This window comes from Ischnura elegans, chromosome X, assembly GCF_921293095.1.
Source record: "Ischnura elegans chromosome X, ioIscEleg1.1, whole genome shotgun sequence".
In the NCBI taxonomy this organism is placed as follows: Eukaryota; Metazoa; Arthropoda; class Insecta; order Odonata; family Coenagrionidae; genus Ischnura; species Ischnura elegans.
In genome coordinates, this window is record NC_060259.1 from 66,123,950 (window position 1) to 66,128,765 (window position 4,816).

The 4,816-nt window shown below is 40.9% G+C and overlaps 1 long non-coding RNA gene across 1 annotated transcript in view; it reads right to left on the reverse strand.

Moving 5' to 3' along the window:
• The window catches only part of LOC124171725, a 51,516-nt gene extending 49,332 nt beyond the window's left edge, over positions 1–2,184 (reverse strand). The window contains exon 1 of the long non-coding RNA XR_006867928.1: positions 1,931–2,184. This is a non-coding gene — a long non-coding RNA (uncharacterized LOC124171725). The remainder of the gene's footprint in view (positions 1–1,930) is intronic.
• Positions 2,185–4,816: the final 2,632 nt, after the last annotated feature.

Below are 4,816 nucleotides of genomic sequence, written 5' to 3' on the forward strand. Positions count from 1 at the left end.
GTCATGCTTCAATAAAAGTGTACCATAAAAATTGTTATCGTCATTGCAGTAAGAACTAGTCTTCCTAACATCACCCATGTATCCCTTATTAAGCATGACAAATTGTAAGAAGAACAGGCAATGTGATCGCACTCTGGACTTTGATGCAGAAGTTGATTATTTAGGGTGTTTCACTGGATTTGACAACGGGATTTCAAGCACCCAGGGCAAGTGAATTTCAGCCTAGCAGGCAAAGGAATTTCAGCAAGGTAGTGACAACTGATTAGGCAGCAGCAGAGTACCAGTCCATGATTTAGACAAGTAGGTGTTCCCTCATTTAATTGCAATGGTGCTGCACTGACATCCTTCCAACCTCCACTGGTTTTCTTTTCACTTCAACGCAGGTAAAGCATAGAAGCAAGGCCGTAAATTTAAAGGTTGTTTCACTTAAGTAAATCTCAGTAGGGACTCAATTATTACAAAAAAGGAGATTTATTAACTCATAAGAGATGCCAATAACAAAATTGGGAATTTCTTCAATGCCACGACTATTTATAATTCCTAGATTAAGAGTGACAGCCTTAAGATTGGTTTCCCTGCAAGATGCAAGAAAAAAGATGTTAATAGAAGATGCTGTTAGAGGAGCAACAGATCTATTAACAGAAGAAGTCTGGATAAAATGATAGTTGATATTAACAGTCAGATCAGAAAGATCATTTCTGGCTGCACCAGAAGTTTCTATCAATTTTAAGGGGGGTCTGTAGACTTACGTTTGAAGTTTTAATAATTTTCCAGGCTTCTTAAATCTTGCCTGGCACTGCCCAACCTGGGCAACTTGAACTTCAATCACTTTATTGTATTCATCATGCCACCCCCCCTCCTAAGTATCGTATTGTTTTTGCATCTGTCAGCCCATAGCCAATAATCTTAGCTATGGCCCTAATCCTAGCTATGGTACATGAAATCCTATGATTAATATAGGAATGCTTAATATGATTGAGAAAGTGCTGGTATTGCTTCTTTATTGCTTTTACTCGAGTGTTTTTGTTTGATGCCATCACTGCATTTTCAAATTTGAGCAAGATTCTTCATATAACAAGAAAATTGACTAACTTCATCAGTAACACACCTCTTTAAGTAATATGTAGTTATAGTTTCTTTTGCTAAAAGAAGGAAGGAGATGCTAAAATAGTCGAGACATTTATGGTAAAAATTATTGAAAAATTTCCCAGCACGCTGAGATATATATAGCTATAGCCCCATTATTTGTAAGCCTATGTCCACAAAGAGCTAAAACCGTAGGATTTATTTTGACCAATTTTGAGATGTAATTAAAAAAACTTCACATGAAGTCACAGATTCCCCGGACTATACAAATGTGAGTCTTTTTCTTCACAACAACTGCTAAACGTACATTTTTAGTTCTGCAACCTGTTGTTGCAAGATTTCATCGTCAACTGTCATGAACAGTGCACCAATGCACTTTCGCAACGACATGTTTAGACGATCGACACGAAAGGCATTTCCAATAAATATCACGCGACTCGTAGAGCTTTGACGAGAAATCATTTTCTCCGTATTTACAATTTCAAAATCCCCACTGAAGCGCTCACTGGAATGTGATCGCTCAGTGAGCAGTGACTTAGCGATCCGCTTTTAATTAAGGGAGCGAGTACTTCCCTTGAATTTGCTCATTTATCCTCTCCGCTTAAAAAAACGGATAAATCCTGATTCATCATGACACCTAGCTAACTGAATTTATGCATATGTGAAAGGAAGAATTCAAGATTGTCTCAATACTTTCAAACAGCCAACTATTTGTGCCGAGTGAATTACGAACACCCATGACATCTAAAACGTCTAAAACAATGAGTTCAACGCTTTAACAAATTCTTCTCCTTACTAAGATATGTTGCATAAATCATGAGTTCGAAGTCACTTAAGTACTTACCAATTCTGAGGAAGAATATTATTTCCAGTGCCTTTGACGTCGCAGCCACCGATTCGTTTTTTTTAATTCTAAACGTCCCCGGGAGCAGTTTCACCACACAAAATGCCACTCTATACCCACCGATACCCACACAATACATATCAACATCTTATTTAAATTTGCAACGCAAAACGCCAGCACGCCAGTAACCGCCAACAACCATGATTCACGTGATTCGCAGAAAAGAAACCGCAAAGAACGAATGGGAGAGAAGAGTTCAGGAAACAATTAAGAAAGTTATGAGCGTTGCAAGACCCTTGAAGATGGTTGGCTGAGATTGAGGTGGAGAAAGGGTGCAGCGGGTGCAGGTCGGTGCAAGTGTACGTGGGGAGAGGCAAAGCGTGATTGGTCGAAGGCTGCGAAAGCAGGAATTTCGGACAGCTCTCATACTATTCCTTCTCCTCTTACCCATACCCTCGCGCACTCGACCTCGATATTCTTTGTCCTCCCACATTACCCCGTCCCATGGCCTTGCTGCTGAGCAGCTTCAACTTCACGGCTCACAGTGGACCGGATGGCGAAAAAATGGGGCAAAAATCAAATATTCGTCCGATTTATTTGAAAATTGCATCTTCTGTGATTTTTGGCTTGCTAATTTCATTTCTGCAGTTATTTTTTTAAGAAAAAACTATTGCTTTAGAAAATGTTGTGCAACTATAACTCATCAACTGGCCATGGGCGGATCCAGGATTTCTTTCTGGGGGGGGGGGGGGGGGGAGCAAGACCGTAACCAGGATTTTGCTCTTGGGGGGCACAAGGATACCTTGTAAAGGCCGTTTTACACGGTACACGGAATTGCGCAGGTTAGCGCTGCATTTATTTCTGAAATGGCGTGGAATTGCGCGAATGCATGAACGAAATTAGAACAGGGGCTATTCTGCCGTCTCGCACATATGCATTCTCGTATGTGTTCTAGCAATTCGCCGCTTTACACGACGTAATTTTCATTGCGCCTTCGCACGTACGTCAGATTGCGCAATTCCGTGTACCGTGTAAAACGGCCTTAATACAAAACGAACGCAATGATAATGGACCTTTTTAAAAAACTTGCATATTTTTAAGGGTCTGGGGGGGGGGGGGGCACGTGCCCCCACTAGATCCGCCTATGCCACTGGCTGACTAAAAGCAGGGTTGTTGGGTGCGTTGATTTACGTTGAAGAGGTGCGATTTCCACAGACTTCGTACTCCTGGATGTAAAAAGTAATTATGAGTAAGTATCCAAATGGTATTTAAGTGACTCTTTTATTCTTATATGAGCATGGTCGATGCCTTACAACTTTACAATTATGTATTATAATTATTCAGCCTCAGATTCTTCTGAATCCACCTCTTCTGAATTCTCCTCCTCTTCGCATTAGCTCGCAGAATTTTGCGACTCTTGCCAGATCAAGAGATCTCCTGAAGTCGAAGATCTTTTTGGCCGCGGAATTTGTTCAATTCAGTCCATAATGTACAAATATAAGGATCAGATGTTAGGATCAGTCTCCGGAAAATATGCTAGTTCGTATGAATTCGAGATATTTTTCTCGCGATTCCTGGGCCTCCTCCAACAGTTCTCCAATAGGGTGGTTTCCTATTTTTTTATTGCCTAATAGAAAGATTATTACTCCTGGAGTGCGTATTTAACGATTTTAGATTTTTAAATGACAATATCTATTTTTTGCAATTAAATGAAAAGTGAAAATTTTCAAGCGCGCGAAAACGCGACGGCTAAGTAAGAATGCTGGGAAAAGCCCGTGTGACGTCATTCTGGTTCCCGCTGCCGCAAGTGAGGTGACCTTGGGGCAAGGATATGTGCGCTGCTGCGATTCAGGCTGCTAGTAGGTAGCGCTTGGCTTAAATAAGGATTATTTATACCCTATCAAACGAAGGAAACTTTCCGATCTTAGGCAATTTTAAAAGGTGATTATTAAGAAATGTTTCCCTGAGCTCTATGTTACATGCATGCATTGGTAATCTCAGACGATGTAAAACTCCTATCTACTCGTATAGAAACTAGGTCCCTGTGACGTCACCTGGAGTGGCATCGCATGGGCGCCAATCTGGCCTTTTTCAAATGAGGATAAAATTGACCATTGAGATTCATTGTAAAGAGAAATGTGAAATGTTTGAATTTTGTGCGAAAATGCATACTAGCGGGGGACCTGAAATAAAACCCGTCCAAAAGGAGGCAGATGAAGGGTAAAGACCTCATCTGTTAACATGTGCAGCTTCACTTGCAGGTCTGACCGCCCCTAGGAAAGCAATAAACTCAAGTTGGGAGGGGCACTAAGTTGAGATAGCAAAATGTCCCCACTAAGGACTCCTTCCCACTTCCCTAAGGTCCAACACGTGTTCGGGTAACGACTAACGGATCTCTTGCCACTTCGGATTGAAAGAAAGGGAATCCGGTGGTGGGTTTTCCCAGTAGCATTGCATGTAGCCTGTCGTATTTACTTCAAACGATTATCAAAACGCGATTGAAGTCGTTCTGAGAAGCGATCGAAGAAAATATTTTTCCTCCTCTCCCAGCGTCAGAACTGCGCTTAGCCTCGAATACCGAAATTATTCTATTGATCCACATATAGATTAAGCTTGGCCGATAACAAAGAGTAAAATAATATTTCAAATTCTAAACTTCTTTTCTTGTGATTCTGGCCCATGAAAAATTGGGAGACAAAATTTAACCATGCAGTGGCGCAGCGAAGGGGGGTTTTGGGGGATAAAGCCCCCTCCCCAGAGCTCAGAGAAATTTTATGTTTAATCCATTTTACTTCATTGGATTGATATTACTAATAGAATAGTGTAAGGATGGATAAAATATCCCTCAGAAAGCTGTAAAACTCACCATTTGAACCATTTATCTTA